This window comes from Eriocheir sinensis, chromosome 44 (assembly GCF_024679095.1).
Source record: "Eriocheir sinensis breed Jianghai 21 chromosome 44, ASM2467909v1, whole genome shotgun sequence".
NCBI classification, from domain to species: domain Eukaryota; kingdom Metazoa; phylum Arthropoda; class Malacostraca; order Decapoda; family Varunidae; genus Eriocheir; species Eriocheir sinensis.
In genome coordinates, this window is record NC_066552.1 from 12,647,201 (window position 1) to 12,670,292 (window position 23,092).

Consider the following 23,092-nt stretch of genomic DNA (forward strand, 5'->3'; position numbering starts at 1 on the left):
AAGTAATTTATGATGCGGACTTTATCAACGCTTTCTGAAATCAAGATAGACTACGTCCAGTGATTTGGTTACGTCATAAACAGTGAAGAGGTCGTTATAAAAGGTTAATAGATTTGATAGGCAGGATCTTTTATTTCGGAAGCCATGTTGTGAGTCCCCAATTAATGAGTGGCTTTCAAGGTAACTCACAATTTTGTCTCTAATTATGCCCTCAAGTAGCTTACCTACAACCGAAGTTAGACTAATGGGCCTGTAATTACCTGGTACTTTTTTGTCTCCTTTCTTAAAAATCGGTGTCACGTTAGCCTTTTTCCAATCTGAAGGGACAATGCCTTGTCGCAAGGACATATTGAATACGGTTGTGAGGGAGGAGAGTATTTCGCTCTTTGTTTCTTTCAGCAGAGTTGGATATACTTTATCAGGTCCAGGACTTTTATTTGTTTTAAGTGATTTGAGGGCTTTAAGGACTATTTGAGGGCTTTAAGGACTACTGAGGGCTTTAAGGAGAGAGAGAGAGAGGAATGTGGGTGATGGAGGAGGAGGAGGAGGAACGATAAGAAGGAAAGATAAGGAAGATGGGAGAGATAAATGGAGAAGGAAGAAAATATGTGCATGTATAAATAAACGGAAGAGGAGGAGGAGGAGGAGGATCAAGAAAAATGAGAAGGAGAGAAATAAGAGAAGGGAAAGGTTGTTAAAGAAGAAAAAGGAGAAAAACAAAAGACAGACGAGGAAACGTTAAGAAAATAGAGGAAAGGAAGAAAGATAAAAATGAGATAAAGCAAAAAAAAACACGAAGGGAGGAAGAGGAAGAGGAATGGGATACATAAAGTGAAATAAAGGAAAGATAGACGAAATAGATAGATAGATATAAAGATAAATAGAAAGAGATAAATAAGAAAAGAGAACGAGAGAGATGAAGTAGGGACAGGAGAAGGGAAGGAGGAAGGAAGGCAGTAAGGAAGAAGTGTGGGAGTGACCGAGGGAAGGGAGGGAAAGGAGGGAGAGAAGTGGAAGTGGAGGAGAGCTCAGTCGGTCGGTTGGTCGGTCAGGTGTTTGCTAGGTCGAAGTCTAATAATGATGGAAGTGAATAATAGCAACAAAAAACACGGGATAAAACAAGGCAAGAGGAACACATCATATAAATCAACGAGCGAGTGTGCAATCTGAGCTTATAAGGGCGAGCGATCGGCGGCCTTATTTGACTTCTTGATGTAATTTGACCTGGTTTAGGGACACTGATTGTAAGCTGAGTGTTTCTTTGCGAGATTAAAAATGTTGAGAGAGAGAGAGAGAGAGAGAGAGAGAGAGAGAGAGAGAGAGAGAGAGAGAGAGAGAGAGAGAGAGAGAGAGAGAGAGAGAGAGAGAGAGAGAGAGAGAGAGAGAGAGAGAGAGAGAGAGAGAGAGAGAGAGAGAGAGAGAGAGACAGAGAGAGAGAGAGAGAGAGAGAGAGAGAGAGAGAGAGAGAGAGAGAGAGAGAGAGAGAGAGAGAGAGAGAGAGACTATCACACACACACACACACACACACACACACACACACACACACACACACACACACACACACACACACACACACACACACTTCCACACTCCCACCTCCCCTCCTTCCCACACACTTCTCCCCTTTCCCCCACACACGCACACTTCCAACACCCCACACACACACACACACACACACACACACACACACACACACGCACTTCTAATCCTCCCCCCTTCCCCCCCTTTCCACACACACTTAGTCTTCCATCTTTGCGACGCGGCCTCTGTCTTACTGTTTCTCATTCGTATTGCCGCGGTAACACTTCGCTCGGTTATTTATCACGTCCCTGACTCGAGAGGCGCGCTACAACATGCTTTATTCCTGACCCTCCCTGTGTTTTTTTTTGTCCCTTTTGTGTTATTTATCTTCCTCGCTTCCTTTTCGCGCGTCCAAGGTCACGGGCGCCATAAACCAAGCGGCAAATAGATCGTCTGGTTTATTTGTACGCTGCGAGATAGATGTATGGCGGTGATATCGAGTGTGTGTGTGTGTGTGTGTGTGTGTGTGTGTGTGTGTGTGTGTGTGTGTGTGTGTGTGTGTGTGTGTGTGTGTGTGTGTGTGTGTGTGTGTGTGTGTGTGTCTTACTGTCTATCACTCTTTTTTTTGTCGGCTTGCCTCGCCTCCTCCTCCGCCTCGGCTTTCCAGGGTCCCGATGGCGTCAAGGTAAGCTCCGATAATCTTTCCTTATTTATTAGTGACCGGTTGGTCGGTTGCTGGATGTGCCTTGCTCCGCGCCCGGCCTCGTGTGGCGTATGTCTGTGTGGCTGTATGTGGATGTTTATGCATGAAGTGGTGTATGTCTGTATATCTGTATGTGTGTGTATGTTTCTATGGCTTTGGATGTATGAATGAATATGGTTTGTCTGTTTGTGTGTGAGAGTTGGCGTCTGTGTGTAGGTGTATGTATTGGGATTATGTATGACTGTCTATGGAGTCTAAATATCTGTCTTCGGAAGAAAGGAGGAAAACAAATAGTTCAATGTGATGACTGTTGACTATTGCATTAAACTTATCAGTATCAACAAGAGAAGCAATCTGGAAATGGATGAAGCTACGTATATTGAACTCACTCATCAGTGACTACATGTTTTCCTTCCTCATTATCCCATATAGTCTGTCAGTGAAGGGAATAAGAGAGAGAAGAATATATGAAGAGGGTAACGCTTGCTTCTCCTCTCCCTAGACTAAGATATAAATCCTGCTTGCCGATGTCCTGTGTTTTATGTCCGTTTTGGTTTTCTCCCTCGTATCTCTCTCTTGGCAGGGCTGTGATTGCATTGATCGGCCTGATAATCTTCTTATATTTATAGGCGATCGTATTCTCCTCCTTCCCTGTTTGTAAGGTTCGGTACTGATGTCGTATTGTATATGCACTTTGTTTTCTTCGCTTTTTTCGTCCTTCGGTGTTCTGATGATGGTCATTTTGCTTCTTGGTTCCCTCAATAAACAATCTTTCTGTATTTATTAGCGATCGATTGCTGTTCTTAACCATGTATTTAAGGGATGATTGTGATGTCGTATGTTATAGCTCTCTTGTTTCCTCATTTTAGGCTCGGTGTTCTATTGGACATGGCCGTTTTAGCTTCTCAATTTCCCTCAATAAACAATCGTTCTGTATTTATTAGTGATCGGGTGCTGTTCTTTCCCGTGTATTTTAGGGACTGATGGTGATGTCGTTTGCTTTGTGCCTGTGTTTTCACCTTCTTGTCTCGTTTTTACTGGTCATGGTCGTTTTTGCTTCTCGATTCCCCTCAATAAACAATCTTTCTGTATCTATTAGCGATCGGGTGCTGTTCCTTGCCATGTATTTTGGGGTTGATGGCGATGTCGTATGCTTTGTGCTTATGTGTTCAGCTCCTTGCCTCGTTCTTTTTACTAGTATTGATCGTTTTTGCTTCTGGATTCCCCTCAATAAACAATCTTTCTTTATTTATTAGGAATCGGATGCTGCTCCTTCCTGTGTATTTAAAGGCCGATGGTTATGTCGTATGCTCTTTGCTTATGTTTTCACCTTCTTGTCTCGACGATTTTACTGGTCATTGTCGTTTTTGCGTCTGATTCCCCCTGTAAATAATCTCTCAGTATTTATTGGCGATCGGTTCCTGGCGGCGGACTCGTAAACTAGGAAGTAACGAGGAAGTCTGAAGTGTGTATTAATAAGGTCATTTGTTTTATCTCGTATGTATTGTTCTTGTGGGTTTGTACGTTAGGTCTTCTTCTCACTGTTCTGTTCCTTCGTTCCTGGTTGTCTGGCGGTGAAAATCTTGTATGTGGGGAGTTTGAAGTGAGTATTAGTAAGGTCATTTGTTTTCTTTCGTATGTATTGTTCTTGTGGGTTTGTACGTAAGGCCTTCTTGCTGTTCTGTTCCTTCGTTCCTGGTTTGTCTGCTGCTCGAAGTCTTGTATATAAAGTAGTGAGCTGAGTTTATTAGTAAAGCCTTTCTTCTTCTTTCCTGTGTATGTATGTAAGTAAGGGTTCTTGTAATCTTTCCTATGTATTGTTCACGTGTGTTCGTACGATGAGGCCTTAGTGCTGTTTTGTTCCTTCGTTCTTGGTTGTCTCTCATTGGAAGTCTTGTACATAGAGAGCGTGAAGTGAATATGTGAGTGGGTCTTCTTGTATTTTTTTCTGTGCATTTTGTATTTGTGTATATATTGCTGGATTCTCTGAGAGGAGTTTTAAATCTTTCCTGGTGCTTGTCTTGTTGGTATGCGTGAGTCTTTATATGTATCTTGTCTATATGTTTATTTTCACCTGGAACTCCCCGACGGATACCAACACCCTGCTCTGCCCATCCCGACGTTATAACATACAGTGCTACACAACCTTGTCCGTCAGTTATCAGTAAGCGTGCTGCCTCCTTATCATCATTGTTTCTTGCTGTGAGTCCTGAGAGATCCCCGATACCCTGCCAGGCTTGTTGGTGTCTCGCGCTGATCAGTTTTGCGACATTGATTACTCGTGTGATATCCTGATGGTCCGTGCGAGGTGGTAATGTGTGTGCTTTGGGGACTCCTAATGATTACTCGTGTAGTGTTCTGATAGTACATAAGGGGTGGTAATGGGGGTGTTTTGGGGGGAGTCAGGTATGTGGTTCTTTCTTTGTTTTCTGCTCACCTGCAAGTTTTGACTACTCCAGTGTCCAACAAGTTAGGTGTGTGATGTACTGATAGACTTCTTTAGGTGGTAATACGTTTCTTATCGATGTCCCAGAGTAGCATTAACTCTGCGTCTAAATGGCCCTCAGAATCTTCAAGGTGTAATAAGATTCTGTTAGCACCATGATCCCCTTGGGCTTTACATGAATAACTCTTTTTGTCTTCTCGTAGGCTTGATTTGATCCCTCTAATGCTCATATGAATTTCCTAGTTATTTTCTTTTCGGCAGTAGTGTTAGTGATATGCATTCATCTGCGAGTTCAGGGAGCGCCAGTGCCCTTAAGTTTCATGTAATAACCGGTCCTCCTTCTCTTACAAGATCTCTAAGTTCCACGTAATGCTTCTCTTTCTCATCCAAGGTCTCTGTGACGTATATTACTCCTCCTTCTCTCTTCCTAGATCTCTTAAGTTTCATCTAATGTTCCTCTTATTCATCCAAGCTCTCTTATATATAATTCTCCTACCTCTTCCAAGGCCTCTTAAGTTCCATGTGATGCTCCTCGTTCTCCTTCAAGAACTTAAGTTTCATGTAATCCTCCTCTTCCTGCTCCAAGATCTCGGTTTTATATATATATATATATATATATATATATATATATATATATATATATATATATATATATATATATATATATATATATATTTTTTTTTTTTACATTGCTGCCTATTGTGCCGGTAGGCTTCTTCCCGGTGGATCCTGATGGTCGGTCCAAGGCTTCATTCCGGTGGGTCCTGATGGTCGGCCCAGCCCGTTCTGGCGCAGGCGAGTGTTTTATAGTGGCGCCATCTTGCATTGGCTCATGCTGCCCTCCCAGATGCTCGTCTTTGCCTTCTGTCGAGAGTACAAGCAGCTCTTTTCGTCTCAAGGTCTTCGCGTGTCGGTCCCACTTCTCGATGGCGCCGATATTCGTGTAATTCTCGTGCGCCGATCATCTGTTTGCCGGCGGGGCGTCCCAAGGCGCCCCGATAAGTCAGTCTTTCGCATGCCGATCGTCCGTTTCTTGGCAATCCCGATGACGGCTGATAGGCTGCGCTCCTCACCCGCGGGAAACGATCGGGAGGAGGAGGAGGAGGAGGAGGAAGAGGAGGAGGAGGAGGAGGAGGAGGAAGACGAGGCACTTAATTTACCTTTACTTGCCTTTTTTTTTTTTTTTCATTTACAGGTTTGAATCATTCGCCGAAGTCCATATTTTACTTTTTAATCATATAATCCTTTGTGTGTGTGTGTGTGTGTGTGTGTGTGTGTGTGTGTGTGTGTGTGTCAGTGTATGTATGTATGTATATATGGCTTTCTCTGTCTACCTATGTCTAGCTAGGTTAACTATGTATGTATGTGTATTTGTGTATGTGTGAGTATTTGTGTATCGGTTCCATATCTCTATCTATATCTCTCTATCTTTATGTGTGTGTATTTATGTATGTGTGAATGTCTGCAATATAAACTTTCCCTTTGCAATGTCTCGGTGGGCGGCAGGAAGCATGCGAGAGAGAGAGAGGTCGGTCGTTGGGTCGCGGCGGCGTTGTAAATAATGGCAATGATCGTCCACGGCTTTGTAAGGACCCCGCGCGCCTTGCATCTGCGGCGAGGATCGTGAAGGAAACATGAGGCGTGTCCCGCGGGTAGTGGCGGGCCGTCCAGGTTGTCGTGGGGGTCGTTTAGGCTCTGTAAATCATGGTCAGGCCGAGTCGAGGTGTCGTGGAGGCGAGGAAGAAGTCATGTCTTAGCTTGGCGCCGTGTACGAGGTCGTGGGGAGTCTGGTTCGTCGTCTTGGGAGGGGAGGAGTGGGAGAGGAATGGTGGAGTGCTGAAGAGGATGTATAAGAGTAGACGAAAGCAGGAAACTATATAAGGGAGATAATGCATTAAAGGAGGGGAGAAATGAAGCAAAAATAGGGAGGGAGATGAGGAGGGGAGAAAGAAAGAGGGAGGAGATTAGAAAAAGAGGATAGTAGAAGGGTAGAGGTAGGGTGTGTCCGTACGTTCATCAGGGCAGGAACACGAGAAGGGTTATGATGGGGTGGGAGCCGCGGCTGACCCATCCATCTTAGCCTCCTCCTCGCTTATAAGTGTCTTGCTTGCCCTGTGTGTGTGTGTGTGTGTGTGTGTGTGTGTGTGTGTGTGTGTGTGTGTGTGTGTGTGAATATGTAAAGTATCGAGTGTTTTATGGCTATATTCCGCATACTTATTTTTTTTTATATTACATCCATCGTGTTCTGTTTAGCGTAGTTTACCCTCATCTCCCTTTTCTTTTTAATGTTATATTTCACGAGGTCTTTATTCCACATACTTTTTGGTTATCTTTTTCCATCGTGTTCGTTTAGTATAGTTTTTCCTTGTCTTTTTTTTTTTCTTGGTCTTGTAATCGTATATTTCACGAAGTCCATATTTCACGTAGCTGGTTGCATGCAAATATTCTACCTTTTCTCTCTTTCTTTCTTTCTTTCTTTTTCTTTTTTTACATATAATCTTCCTTTTCTCTTTTTTTGCTTTTCCTTTTTTCTTTTTCTTTTTTCTCCTATAGAAACGTTCTTACTTTTCTTTGTTTTACTTTTCTATTCTTTATTTTTTATTATTATTATTTTTACTTCTCAGCATTCATCACATTTTTTTCTTATTTTCTTCTCCTTTTTCTTTAATTTCCTTTTTTTCTCTCTCCTCTTTATCTTAACTCTTCCTCATCCATCAGATCTTTCTCGCTCTCCTCTGTTCGCGTCGGGTCGAATGTTTCACTCTGGATGTTGTACACGGATGTTTCAATGTTTCCTACACACGCGTTTCTGGCATGTAAAAAAAATATATATTTTACTTTTATTTTTTTATCCGGCATGACGCTATTTCTCTTTCGTTATTTTCATGTACCTCTTCCTATATTCCTCTCTCCATATGTACATCTTTTCAATCCATTCATCTATTTCTTTTCTTTCTGGTAAGCCGCTATTTCCCCTCATCCATCCATCACTTTGCTACGCCAGCCGATACTTCTTTTCTCATGCATTATTTTTTCCTTCCCTATGTACTCTGCTCATCCCGCGGTTACCTTGCCACTCAGTCTTCCTACCTACGACCGTCTCCTGTTTACCCTCTAATAGCACACACACACCACACACACACATGCTCCCTCCTCCTCTTCCTCCTTCTCCTCCTCGTCTCCTGCAGCTCCGGGAATTACTTTAGTATGCAAACGATTTTTTGATCAACCAAGCGTTTAGGTGACGATTTTATATTCGGCCCTTATTGAAAGCTACGACTCCCTTAAGACTCCTAAGCACGGGTGTTGAGGCAATATTCGCTGGCATCTATTTACATCGCGGACGAAAATTACCCTCGTATGAAAGCCGATGGACAGATTAGATAAGCAGATTTAAGGAGATAACGCGATGAGGGAGAGTTAGAAAAGCATGAAAGTTGAGCAGCGACGCAGGGCCCAGAAAAAATGCGCAAATGAGAGGTGCTGAAGGAGGGAATGAATATACATCGTCTCAATGGGTAATATAGATTAAATTAGTAGATCATGGAGATAACGCGATGGGGAGAGGGAAGTCAGCAGGCCAGTAAGTAAGTATGAGACACGCGGAGGCCGGCCAAGGGAAAAAACTAGCTAAATGAAAGGTAGTGAGAGAGAAAGTTAATATACATCGCCTCATTTGAGTATTACATAGATGATGAGATAAGAGGATTAAATAATGGAGCAGTAGGGAGGGAGAGTTTTAGGCAAGTAAACAGAGCAGACCAAGCGAGGCAGTACAAGGGAGGAGGAAGAGGGAGAGGAGGAGATGAAAAGGACAAAGATGCTAGGACGAAAACACTGATAAAAGGAGACATAGAGGAGGAGAGAATTAATGTATATGTACTTAGCGCTTCATAGGAAGACTAAATAAGTAGATTAGAGAGATGAAACACGATAGGTAGATAGATAGTTAGATAGAGAAAGACAGACAGACAGACAGAGATATAGAGGACGAACGAACGAAAGAAGAACCAGAAATTAGATAGAAAATTAAGTAAAAAAAATGGAAGAGAGAGAGAGACAGAGAACGACAGACAGAGAAGACGAACAAGCGAAAACCCAGACCCCAAAAAACGAAAAAAAAATATATTGAAAAAAAATGAAAGGAGAAGATGGAGCAAGGGGAGAAAAAAGAGGAGGAGGAGGGGGAAGCAGGAGGAGGTAGTGAAAGAGAAAATGAATATATATCGCCTGCTTGAGTAGTATTCGTGGGCGTCGTCCCCGCGCCAGAGAGTAATACAGCGCCGGGCCAATACTTTATCCACGCCAGCCCAATATTTAGCTCTTAGTGGACGGTATTACGGGAGGCTGCGGGCCGGCGCTCCACTCTTTCCCGACATAATTAGATCGTAAAGTGAGGGATCCAATCTCGAGCTTATCTTCTGACGGGCTTTGAGGAGACTGCGAAGACAAGGAGGAGTAGAGGAAGAAGGGAGATGAGCAGAGAAGAGTGATGAGGGAGAGGGATGCAGGTGAGGAAGGGAGATGAGACGAAGGAGAGAAGGATGGAGGAATTATTGTGTAAGGGAGGAAGGGAGAGTGGGAGGGAAAGGGGGTTGTGAGAAGAGAAGAATGAAAGTAAGAGTAGGAAGGAGGGAGGTCGGGAGGGAAAAGAAGGAGGAAGGGAGGGAGAGGAAGTGGTAAAAAGATGGAGGGATGGAGGAAGAGGTAGAGGGAAGGCACGATAAGTAAGAATAAATACGGGAGATGAAGGAAAAAGGAGAGAAAAGAGGGATGAGGAAACAACGGATAGGTAAAAGGGAGGGAGGGAGGGAAGAAAAATAGATGAAGGAGAGAGAGCAGATGAAGAACTGGAGGGGAAGAAGAAGAAGGGCAAGAACAATAGCAAGAACAAGAAGAGGATGAAGAAGGAAAAGAAGATAGCGGGGAAGAAGAGAAGAAAAAAGAGAAAGAGAGGATGAAGAGCAGGAGGAGAATAAGAAAAAGAAGAACAAGGGCAAGAACAATAGCAAGAACAAGAAGAGGATGAAGAAAGAAGAGAAGCTAGCGGGGAAGAAGAGTAGATGAAGGAGAGAGAGAGAAGATGAAGAACAGTAGAAGAAGAAGAGGAAGAAGAGCAATAGCAAGAACAAGAAGAGGATGCAGAAGGAAGAGAAGAGAAAAAGTAAGTAAGAGAAATGATAAGAATAATAACAAGAAGTACAAGAAAAAGAGAGGAAGACGAAGAAATACGAGAAGAAAAGAAATGCAAGAAGAAAAGAAGAAGAAAAGGTAGTAATGAAAATAAGAAGAATAAGAAACAGAAGAAAAAATAAAGAAACGGAAGTAGGAGATGAAAAAAAGAAGAAGGAAAAAGATAAATAAAAAGCAAGAAAGAGGGAAGGAAAGAAAGAGAGAAAGACAAATGGAAAAAGTAGTGTCAGAAAAGAATATAAAGAAAACAGAAGAAAAACGAATGCCATGTTTCTTAAAGTACTTGTAATAATAATAATAATAATATGAATGTGAATATATAAGTGACTACCATCATAAGTTAACGTAGAAAAATTGCGACTGAAAGGATTGCAAAGTATGAAGAAAGTAAATAAGAAAAGAAAAAGAAAGAAAATACGTTGAATGCGTATACCGAGGCATTATTTTAGAAGGTATGAGGATAAGGACTTAGAATACTTGCACAACAACCTCACGTAACAAAGTGTGAGCATGTTTTAAAGCGCTGAAGGGAGGAAGAACATGTACCTGGTAAACAAATGGAAATAGTCGAGTAAAGCATCAGAAGGGACGAAGAGAAAGGTCTGGAAGAGAGGAAATGGTTAAGGAAATATAAATGGAAGGAAGGTCAACAAAATAGATTGTGAAAATGGAAATGAAATATGAGAGGACTAAGAAGGGAAGAAAATGGAAAGAAACGAAGAAAACAAAAGCAATAAAACAGAATATGCATCACAAGAAGAAGTAACAGCAATAAAATGATCTTAAAATTTTAAGAAAAAAAAATATAGAAAAAAAATAACAGCCGTAAGGAAGGGAGTGGAATTTGAAGGAAAGAAGAAGAAGATGAAGAAGAAGGAGACGAAGACGAAGACGAAGAACAAGAAGAACAAGAAGAAAAAAAAGAGGAAGCAGAAGACGAGGACGAAAAAGAAGTAAAACAACAACAACAGCATCAACACGAACAACAACCACCACAAAAAAAAAGAAACACAAGCAATACAATGATAAGCTCGTATATACCATAAGTAAAAAACAGTAATAACATGGGTGCCAAGAGCTTCGGTTACCATGATGTATCGCGGCCGTAACCCTCAGTGAGACCATCGCGGCGAGGTGTTAGGAGGGGGGCAAGAGGCGAAGGAGAGAGGAGGAGGAGGAGGAGGAGGATAAAGAGCAGCGTAATAACTGAAGAAAAACAGTGGAAGGAGCGGAGGATGCAAGGGAATGGAATGAGGAATAGGAAAGAAGGAAGGAAACCACAAGGAAATTGAAAGGAATGGATGGTGAAAGGGAGGAAAGGAATAAGGAGAGGGGAGGAAGGAGGGAGAGAGGAGAAGTCAGAAAAGGAAAGGAGGGAATGAGAGAGATAAGGGGAGGAACAGGGTGGGGAAGAGAAAGAAGGGAGGGAGAGGAATGGGAGATATGGGAATGGAAGGAAGGAAGGGGAACGAGAGGAGACATGAGGGGAGGAGGAGGGACAAGGTGAGGAAGAATGGAAGGAACGAGGAAAGGGAAGGAAGAGAAGGAAGGAAGGGGAACAAGAGGAAGAAGGAATGGAAAGGAAGGAAGGGAAGGAAAAGGAAGGGGAAGAATGGAGAGACAAAGGAAAGGGAAGGAAGGAAGGGAAGGAAGGGAGGAATGGGAATGAGAGGAGACAAGGAGGAGGTGGGACAGGGTGGGGAGGAATAGAAGGAAGGGAGGAATGGAACGAGAGGAGACAAGGGGAGGAGGTGGGACAGGTTGGGAGGAATAGAAGGGAAGGAGGAAGGGAACGAGAGGAGACAAGGGGAGGAGGAGGGACAGGGTGGGGAGGAATAGAAGGAAGGAGGAAGGGGAACGAGAGGAGACAAGGGGAGGAGGTGGGACAGGTTGGGGAGGAATAGAAGGGAAGGGAGGAAGGGGAACGAGAGGAGACAAGGGGAGGAGGAGGGACAGGGTGGGGAGGAAATAGAAGGAAGGAGGAAGGGGAACGAGAGGAGACAAGGGGAGGAGGTGGGACAGGGTGGGGAGGAATAGAAGGGAGGGAGGAAGGGAACGAGAGAGACGAGGGGAGGAGGAGGGACAGGGTGGGGAGGAATAGAAGGGAAGGAGGAAGGGGAACGAGAGGAGACATAGGGAGGAGGAGGACAGGGTGGGGAGGAATAGAAGGGAAGGTGGATGGGGAACGAGAGGAGACAAGGGGAGGAGGTGGGACAGGTTGGGGAGGAATAGAAGGGAAGGGAGGAAGGGGAACGAGAGGAGACATAAGGGGAGGAGGAGGGACAGGGTGGGGAGGAATAGAAGGAAGGAGGAAGGGGAACGAGGAGACATAAGGGAGGAGGAGGACAGGGTGGGGAGGAATAGAAGGGAAGGGAGGAAGGGAACGGAGAGGAGACAAGGGAGGAGGTGGGACAAGGTGGGGAGGAATAGAAGGGAAGGAGGAAGGGGAAGGAGAGTAGACAAGGGGTGGATGTGGGACAGTGTGGGGAGGTATAGAAGGGAAGGTAGGAAGGGGAACGAGAGGAGACAAGGGGAGGAGGTGGGACAGGGTGGGGAGGAATAGAAGGGAAGGGAGGAAGGGGAACGAGAGGAGACATAAGGGGAGGAGGAGGGACAGGGTGGGAGGAATAGAAGGGAAGGAGGAAGGGGAACGAGAGGAGACAAGGGGAGGAGGAGGGAGGTGGGGAGGAATAGAAGGAAGGGAGGAAGGGGAACGAGAGGAGACATAAGGAGGAGGAGGGACAGGTGGAGGAATAGAAGGAAGAGGAAGGGGAACGAGAGGAGACATAAGGGGAGGAGGAGGGACAGGTGGGGAGGAATAGAAGGGAAGGGAGGAAGGGAACGAGAGGAGACAGGAGGAGGAGGACAGGGTGGGGGAGGAATAGAAGGAAGGAGGAAGGGGAACGAGAGGAGACATAAGGGGAGGAGGGACAGGGTGGGGAGGAGAAGGAAGGGAGGGGGAGAGAGGAGGAGGGGAGGAGGAGGGACAGGTGGGGAGGAATAGAAGGGAGGGAGGAAGGGGAATGAGAGGAGACATAAGGGGAGGAGGAGGGACAGGTGGGGAGGAATAGAAGGGAAGGGAGGAAGGGAACGAGAGGGAGACATAAGGGGAGGGAGGAGGGACAAGGAATTCCACAGGGGAAGGGAAGGGAGGAAGGGGAACAAGGAGGAGGAGGAGGGAGGAGGAGACAGAGGAGGGGAGGAACAGAAGGGAAGGAAGGGGAATGAAGAGAGACATAAGGGAGGAGGAGGGACAGGGGAGGAGGAGGGATAGAAGGAAGGAGGAAGGGGAACGAGAGGAGACATAGGGGAGGAGGAGGGACAGGAGGAGGAGGAGGAGGGGAGGATAAAACACATTGAAACCAGCGATAATGCCGAATGAAAGCTAGCATGACAAAGACCTGACGGAGGTAAGAAAGGCTAGGAGGGAGGAGGAGGAGATAATAAGAATGAAGCTAAGTAGCAAAAGAATGAGAGTGATAGTAAGGAGGAGGAGGTAAAGGAGGATGAGTGTAACACGGAATGAAAGCTGTAGCAGGAGAATGATGAGGAGTAAGGAGGAGGAGGAGGAGGAGAACAAGAGTGGGAGGAGATAATACGTGAATGAAGCTGTGACAAAAGAATGACAGAGATAGGAATGAAGGAGGAGGAAGGAGGGAGGAGGAGGAGTGAGAATATCGAATGAAGCTGTAGTAAAAAGAATGACGGATAGTAAGGAGGAGTGGGAGGTTGGGAGGAGACTACACATTTGAAATGAAGCCATGTAGCAAAAATAGAACAGATGGATAGTAAGGAGGAGGAGGAGGAGGAGGAGACAAGAGCAAGCCGGAATGAAGCTGTAGGGGGCAAAGAATGACGGATAATGGTAAGGAGGAGGAGGCTGTGAAACATGGAAGCAGGCAACAATGGCTCATTACAGAGTTGCCCTTTGGTGATTTGAAATCTGCTCGACAGCCTGAGGCCTGGAGGAGGAGAAGGAGGAGATAACACAGAACTTGAAAGGCTTGAGTAGTAAAAGAACTGTACTGCATAGTAAGGGAGGGGGAGGAGGAGGAGGAGGAGATAACACGAAATGAAGCTGTCAGCAAAAGAATGACGGATAAAACATCACTGAGGAGGAGGAGGAGGAGATAACACGGAATGAAGCTGTGCAAAGAATGGGAATGGATAGTAAGGAGGGAGGGAGGAAGGAGGAGGAGGAGATAACACGGAATGAGGCTGTAGCAAAAGAATGATGCATAGTAAGGAGGTGGTTGAGGAGGAGACTACAGATGTGGAATGAAATAATAAGGCAAAATGAATGATGGATAGTAAGGAGGAGGAGGGAGGAGGAGGGAGGGGAGATAGAGACCAGCAGTGGAATGAAGCTGTGAAAGTAAAGAATGACGGATGAAGTAAGGAGGAGGAGGAGGAGTTAACATTTAATGAAGCTAGTAAAAGAATGACGTGATAGAAGAGGAGGAGGAGGAGGAGGAGGAGAATACGGAATGAAGTTGTAGCAAAGAATGATGGATAGGTAAGGAGGAGGGGAGAGGGGAGGAGATAATACGGAATGAAGCTGTAGCAAAAGAATGACGGATAGTATGGAGGAGGAGGAGGAGGAGGAGGAGGAGATAACACGGAATGAAGCTGTAGCAAAAGAATGACGGATAGTAAGGGGAGGAGGAGGAGAAGGAGGAGACATGAATGAAGCTGTAGCAAAAGAATGACGGAGGTGGGGAGGAGGAGGAGGAGGAGGGAGATGTTTGAAGTTGTAGCAAAGAATGACGGATAGTAAGGGAGGGAGGGAGGAGGAGGAGGAGGGAGATAAATACGAATGAAGCTTGTAGTAAAAAGAATGACGGATAGTAAGGGAGGAGGAGGAGGGAGAAGGAGGAGATAATACGGAATGAAGTTGTAGCAATAGAATGACGGTGGATAGTAAGGGAGGAGGGAGGAGGAGAGGAGGAGGAGATAACACGAATGAAGCTGTAGCAAAAGAATGACGGATAGTAAGGGAGGAGGAGGAGGAGGAGGAGGAGGAGATAATAATGGAATGAAGTTGTAGCAATAGAATGACGGATAGTAAGGGGGAGAGGAGGAGATAACACGGACGTTGTAGCAAAAAGAATGACGGATAGTATGGGGAGGAGGAGAGGATAATGGAATGAAGTTGTAGCAAAGAATGACGGATAGGTAAGGGGGGAGGAGGAGGGAGAAGGAGATAACACGGAATGAAGCTAGCAAAAGAATGACGGATAGTAAGGAGGAGGAGGAGAGGAGGAGATAATACTGGAATGAAGCTGTAGCAAAAGAATGACGATAGTAAGAGGAGGAGAAGAAGCAGAGGCTGAATGAAGCTGCAGCAAAGAATGACGGAGGTAAGGAGGAGGAGGAGGAGGAGATAACACGGAATGAAGCTGTAGTAATAGGAATGTGGATTATAGTAAAGAGGGGAGGAGGAGGAGGAGGAGATAAGACGGAATGAAGCTGTAGCAAAGAATGTGGATGGATAGTAAGGAGGAGGAGGAGAGATAACATTGAATGAAGCTGTAGTAATAGAATGACGGGATAGTAAGACATGTGTGATCTAGGAGGAAGGACAAATATGGCCCCAAACGCTCTGAGAGTATGTTTTGGCCCCCCCAAGAAATTCGTTACAGATACTGTCAGCCTCTCAATCATATACATTGCGTAGAACTCGATAGCGATACTGCATCGCTTCTACTACATAAAACAAAATCCAATTCTATGGCTCCAATGCACAAGCGAATCGGAATTGCTGCTGAGAAGAAGGCCTCTTCGCCTGAAAAGCACAATGCAAAACTGATGTGACTTAATTCCATGGCACAGTCCGTCGTCGATGGAACAGTTGGCCTCAAAACTCTGGCTGGATCTGCCCTTGCTGAGGAGGAGGAGGAGGAGATAACACGGAACGAAGCTGTAAAGCAATAGAATGATAGATAAAGGAGGAGGAGGAGGAGATAATGGAATGAAGTTGTAGCAATAGAATGACGGATAGTAAGGAGGAGGAGGAGGAGATAACACGGAATGAAGTTGCAGCAATAGAATGACGGGATAGTAAGGGTGAGAAGGAGGAGATAATGACGGAATGAAGCTGCAGCAAAGAATGACAGAAGGTAAGGAGGAGGAGGAGGAGGAGATAACACGGAATGAAGCTGTAGCAAAAGAATGACGGATAGTAAGGAGGAGGGGGAGAGGAGGAGGATAACACGGAATGAAGCTGTAGTAATAGACGATGACAGTAAGGAGGAGGAGGAGGAGGAGAGATAACATGAATGAAGCTGTAGCAATAGAATGACGGATAGTAAGGAGGAGAAGGGAGGAGATACTACGGAATGAAGGAAGCTGTAGCAAAGCATGACGGATAGTAAGGAGGGGAGGAGGAGGAGATAACACGGAATGAAGCTGTAGCAAAAGAATGGATGATAGTAAGGAGGAGGGGAGGAGGAGGAGGATAACACGGAATGAAGCTGTAAGCAAAAAATGAATGACGGATAGTGGAGGAGGAGGAGGAGGAGGAGGAGGAGATAGACCATAGCGAGCGGATTGAAGCTGTGACAAAGAATGACGGATAGTAAGGGAGGAGGAGGAGGAGGAGGAGGTAGAGAGACCAGCGATACGGATTGAAGCTGTGACAAAAGAATGACGGATAGTAAGGAGGAGGAGGAGGAGGAGGAGATGGAATGAAGCTGTAGCAAAAGAATGACGGATAGAGGAAGGAGGAGGAAAAAAAGCACTACAGAAAAAATGATATGGAGGAGAGGAGGAGGAGGAGGAGGAGGAGGAGGAGAAATGAAGAATAATGACACGAAATTAAGCTGTGAAAAAGAAAATTAATACCCAGTGGAATGATGAAGACGAGAAGAATATGGAAGAGGGAGAAGTAAGAGGAGGAGGAGGAGGAGGAGGAGAAGAAGAAGAAGAAGAAGAAGAAGAAGAAGAAGAAGAAGAAGAAGAAGAAGAAGAAGAACATAAAACTAAAATATAAGAAATAGGACGATATAGGGAAGCTAGAAAAGGACAGAGGGAGAAGAGAAAAGGAGAGAGAAAAGGATAAAAGGAGGAGGAGGAGGAGGAGGAGGAGGAGGAGGAGGAGGAGGAGATACAGGCATAGAACAAAACGAACGAAAAGTATAAGAAGGAAAATAAGTTAAATAATAACAAAAAAGGAGGATAAATGGAAGTAGAGGAGGCCAGCTGGAGAAAAAAAAAGGAGGAGGAGGAGGAGGAGGAGGAGGAGGAGGAGATCTAGGCAGGAGAACAAACGAACGATGTGTATCACGTGGGAGGCGGCGGAGGGGCGTCGAAACGGCTTAACGAAGGCAGGTCGTTAGGCCAACCACGACCATCCATCATTCAGCGCCGGCAACACGACCCCCCCTTACCAACACCCCTCATACCTCCCCCCTTACCTACACCCATTCCTACATCCCCCCTGACCCCCCCCTTACCTGCACCCCTTCCTACATCTCCCCCCTGAGCCCCCTTACGAGTCATTCTCCCTCCCTCGACCCATACTTTCCCTTCTTCATATCACCCCAGCCTCAGACCCCCTCTTCATCTTGCCTCTTTTCCCCTTTCCCTTCCCCTATTTCTCTTCTATAGCGCTCCCCTCCCCCTCCCTCTACCTTCCCCTTTACCCCATTTCTCCCACTCTATCGCCTCCCAGCTTCCCCTATTTCTCCTCCCCTTACAAACTCCTCTTCTTTCATCTCTTCTTATGGCACCCTTCTCCCTTCTCGACCCCTTCCTTATCCCCTACACTCCCCTGTCCATTCATTCATTCCTCTCTTCCCATATCCCTCCCTCCCTCCCTTTCTCATCAGTCTCCCACACTCGGGTCGTCACCTCGAGGCCTGGCAGACTATTGGCTCCTGTCGAACACCAAGAAAAAATACCCATGTCATTTCTCCTTCCCGGTCTGGCCTGTCTGCCCTCCCTCCCTCCCTCCCTCGTCTCTCCCTTTCTCCCTACTATTTGTCTCCTCCCTTCCTTCCTTGTCTACTACCTTGCCTTCCCTCTCTCTCTCTCCCTCTCTGTCTGTCTGTGTAATTCATTCTTATCCAACTCATTCATCTCTTTTGTTTTCATTCTTTTCTTTCTGGTTTCTCCTTTAAATTATTTATCACATATCCTGAACCTTTTAATTACTCGCTGCTGCTGCTAAGGCACTGAAAGAGGGAGAGGAGACGAGGAGGAGGAGGAGAAATGAGAGGAAGGAAGGAAGAAAGGAGCGCTACACCACCCATACCAAGCCCTCCCCCCCGCTGCAAGGATGAATAAGGAGGAGGAGGAAGAGGAAGAGGCGTGTTTTGACTTGTGTTTTAAGCTCGTGTGTGTGTGTGTGTGTGTGTGTGTGTGTGTGTGTGGGCGGGCGAGGACGCATCACTATATATCTTGTACAAATGTTTTAGCGTCCTGTCGAGTCTAACGTTATATAGTAAAGAGTTCGTAATGGATTCGTTGTTTTCTTCTCGCTTGTTTGAGTAACGAAAGATTTTTACGTCAACATGTTTTCAGCGATTATTTTCCGGCGTTACTTATTTCTTCGGGGAGTTATTTGTTCAGTGTCTTGCATAACCTAACTTTTTCTCTCAAACTACTTCTAATGGATTTGTGAAGAGCGTCGCCATGATATTTTCTTTCCCTTTTATTTTTTCGTGATGTCTTGCGAATGTTGTTCCTCCGCGGTGATTTATTTTCCGACGTGAATTATTATTTCTTTGGCTCAGGAATTTGTTTAGCGTTTTGTGGAGTCTAATGTAATTTTTTTAATGCCGGTAATGGATTCGTAAAGAGTGTCGCCGTATTTTTCTTTACCTTTCGTGCTGTGATTTATTATCCAGGCAGCTCGTTAGTGTTCTGTCTAGTTAACGTAAAGTGCTTGTAAAGACTTCGTGCTTGGGGCACGTGAAAAATTAATTGATCAAATTGTACCTGAAGATTTTGAAAGAGGTAAAATTTGTGCTTAGATAGTTTTAGATAGTACTCGGATAGTTAGATACTACTGCTACTACTACTACTACTACTACTACTACTACTACTACTACTTTTACTACTACTACTACTATTACTACTACTACTTTTACTACTACTACTACTACTACTACTACTACTACTACTACTACTACTACTACTACTACTACTACTACTACTACTACTTTTACTACTACTACTACTACTACTACTACTACTACTACTACTACTACTTTTACTACTACTACTACTACTACTACTACTACTACTACTACTACTACTACTACTACTACTGCTACTCCTGTTTGAATACCAATATGGATACTACTCTCAAATGCTATACACGGTCCTGCTTCTTTAAGTGCTAGTCGGGTGGACTCATATATACAAAACTAACACTGCTTTAGGAACCACCAAATCATCTCGTACAGGCAAACAAATGTTGACCAACGTTGAGAGTAAATTTAAGAATACCAGAATATAAAGTAAAAAATAAGTGTACGTGTTGTAATGTATATTAAGTAAAGTGTTTAAAATCCTTAGTACAAACAACACCTGCATGGAACTAAACAAGAAACGGAAAGGAAAAATAGACGTTTGGACGGGAAAGAGGTATGAAAAAACGTTTAGCAGACAATGAAAGTTAGGAGTGAAAAACGTTGTGAAAGAAACGTTTGGAAAGAAATGAAGAGGAGAAAAGTTGTTGAGTAAACATGACTCAAGCGTTCCCGAGAGAGAGAGAGAGAGAGAGAGAGAGAGAGAGAGAGAGAGAGAGAGAGAGAGAGAGAGAGAGAGAGAGAGAGAGAGAGAGAGAGAGAGAGAGAGAGAGAGAGAGAGAGAGAGAGAGAGAGAGAGAGAGAGAGAGAGAGAGAGAGAGAGAGAGAGAGAGAGAGAGAGAGAGAGAGAGAGAGAGAGAGAGAGAGAGAGAGAGAGGAGAGGAGAGGAGAGGAGAGGAGAGGAGAGGAAAGAAAAGAAGAAAAGAAAATCCCCCCAAAAGAGCCAAGAAAAGAAAGAAAAAGTGAAATAAAGAAAAAAGAAGAAAGAAGATGTAAAAAGAAGAACATACAAGAAAGAGGGAAGGAAAAAATGGAAGAAAAGAGAAGAAAAGAGGAGAGGAAAGAAGAAAACAAAAGCCAAGAGAAAAGAAGAAAAGAAAAAAAAGAAAAGAAAGAAGATATGAAAAGAAAAAGACGAGAAGAAAAGAAAAGACAGGAGAAGAAAAGAGAAGAAAAGAGCAAGGAAGAGAGCGAGCAAGGGCGGGCGTCGTGATCCCCGGGCCGCGCGTGGTGGACGGGTTACGGGATACAAGGTCAGGCTATACACACATACACGGGCATATACGGGGGTCCGGGGCGGGCGCGACCCTTATGTGGCCGGCGCCGCGCTGGGGTGTGTATGGACTAATGGACGCGGGCATAAAACAGCTTGCATCGCTTGTGCCGGGCAGGGCATGCTAATATTGATCCGCCTCGACTCGGGATATGAAAAAAGAGGAAAGGAAGAAGGCTGACGCGCACACACACACACACACACACACACACACACACACACACACACACACACACACACACACACACACACACACACACACACACACACACACACACACACACACACACACACACACACACACACACACACACACACACACACACACTTATGCTTACACAGATATACACACGCCTTACATCTTCTCATATACACAGACGCATATGGCTGTTTAAGAGCGTACACGGTTGTATGCGCTCGCTCGCGTACACACACACACACACACACACACACACACACACACACACATGGAGTGACTTTTAGACTAAGTGTGTGTGTGTGTGTGTGTGTGTGTGTGTGTGTGTGTGTTTCTCTCTCTCTCTCTCTCAGTACAAGTGGTAAAGAAGGTTCCTGTTGAGTTATTTGACGCTAATATTTCTCGTGTGTGTGTGTGTGTGTGTGTGTGTGTGTGTGTGTGTGTGTGTGTGTGAGCGGGGGGGAGGACAGCGCTAATATTTCTCGTGTTGAAGATGTGTGTTTCTGCGAGTGTGTGTGTGTGTGTGTGTGTGTGTGTGTGTGTGTGGCGAGGTGTCGACGGGGAGGAGAGATACGATCGTTTTCTTGTTGTTGTCGTTGTTCCTGGCGGGGCAGATGATGGAGGAGGAGGAGGAAGAGGCAGAAGAAGAAAAGGAAGCAAGAAGAAGAAGAGGAAGAAGTCTCGGTCAAGGAATCTGAATATTGTTAAAAGAAATACGAAGCAACGCGTTTCTGTGCTGTATTTTATCTCCCTTTTCTTGCTTTTTCACGGCGCGGAAAAAATAATCAAGTGATGTTATCTTCGAGGGCGTGGAGGTGGTGGTAGTGGAAGGAGGTAAGGGGGTGGGGGGTGGTGTGGGTGGTGGGTGGTGGTGATGATGGAAAAGGAGTGAGGAGGGGAGGTGGTTAGGTAAGGTAAGGTCTGTTGTAGTGGTGATGGGTAAGGAAGGGAGGTGGAGATGGATAATGGTGGTGGTGGTGGTGGTTAGGGAGGGGTTTACATGGTCAGGTGGTGATGGTGGTGGTGGTGGTGGTGGTGGTGGTGAAGGTGGTGGGGCGGTGATGCAGTAAGGATAGGTCAACATCAATGGTGGTGGTGGTGGTGTTTTGGTGATACGATAGGAAGGGGTCAACATTGGGTGGTGATGGTGGTGGTGGTGGTGGTTGGTGTGATTATGGTAGGAAAACAAAACAAAAATATAAATACAACACTAACAAAACTCAAATACTCTCAGAAATAATTATATAAACGTTAAAAAATCGCAAACGTTAATAGGTACAATTGTTATAACCAAATGAAAAGAAGGACCTAAAACTATCTAACGTTTCAGAATCACAAACGTTATTAAGTACAACAAATAATTCAACGAAAACTGAAAAGAACCTGAAATTATCAAACGTTTCAGAATCACCAACGTTGTAAATAAAAGTACAAAGGTTACAACAAAAAGGACCCAAAATTCAAAAGCAAATGCGTGTGAGATATTACAGGACTTCACGATGAGGAAAAAAGAAGAAATAAAACAGCTGATAATGGCGAGTCTTTTCTGGGGATAATGTTCGTTGTGAAAGGTCCTCGGTGTGTGTGTGTGTGTGTGTGTGTGTGTGTGTGTGTGTGTGTGCGCGCGCGCGCGTGTGTGTGTGTGTGTGTGTGTGTGTGTGTAGATAAAACCTGAAATACGAACATGTCCTTTTTACTCATTTTCCTTATCTCTATCTTTTACACGCGAAAACACACACACACACACACACACACACACACACACACACACACACACACACACACACACACACACACACACACTCACACTACACTATCCTTTTGGTCTTTATTTTGTCGTTGATTAAAATGAAAGTTAATTTATATATATATATATATATATATATATATATATATATATATATATATATATATATATATATATATATATATATATATATATATATATATATATATATATATATATATATATATATATATATATCAAATAAAAAAATATGTATGTACTTGATATAGGGGTAGAAAAGTTAAGGTAAAGTTGGTTGCAAACACTGCTGCTGCCCGAGGCTTCAGTGCTCATCTCCGTTGCATTGACCCTTTGATGAGGCCTGTGGTGAAGGGACTTGAAAATACTGAAACTGAAAAATAAAGAAGCATTAGGAACCTGCTAAGAAACATTAAATAAAGATCTAAGTAATGGAACATTTTAGTTTTAGCACTTAATATATGTAAGAGTAAGTTGATATTTTTATTGTACATTAAAATACTGGATGCAGTACACGGTCTTTTTTTTTTTTTTTTCTTTGCGTGACTCGAGACATTTTCTCTTCTTCGCCTCAACATTAACATCCACACAGATAAAGATTTCAAACACACACGTAAAAAAAAGCAAAGAACACAATTTTACGGATTTTCTATTTTCACGTTAAACATTACAAGAATATAATTGATTTACTTTCCATTTCCGAGAGAGGGGAGAGGAGAGGAAAGGAAAGGAGAGGAGAGGAAGGGAGAAAAGGGTGTCTATGGAAGTGTTAGCGCTCTGCAATATGAAACTGAGTAATAGAGGATGGGGCGAGATGGCTGTAGTCTTGGGCGGTGGAAAAAGACTCTTCAATGACGGCCAGGAACGGAACGGGACGGGGCGGTATGCAGTCAGACAAACACGGATATGACCACGACGGGAATGATACGGGTCAGTTTGGGTCCTGATTGGGGCGGGTC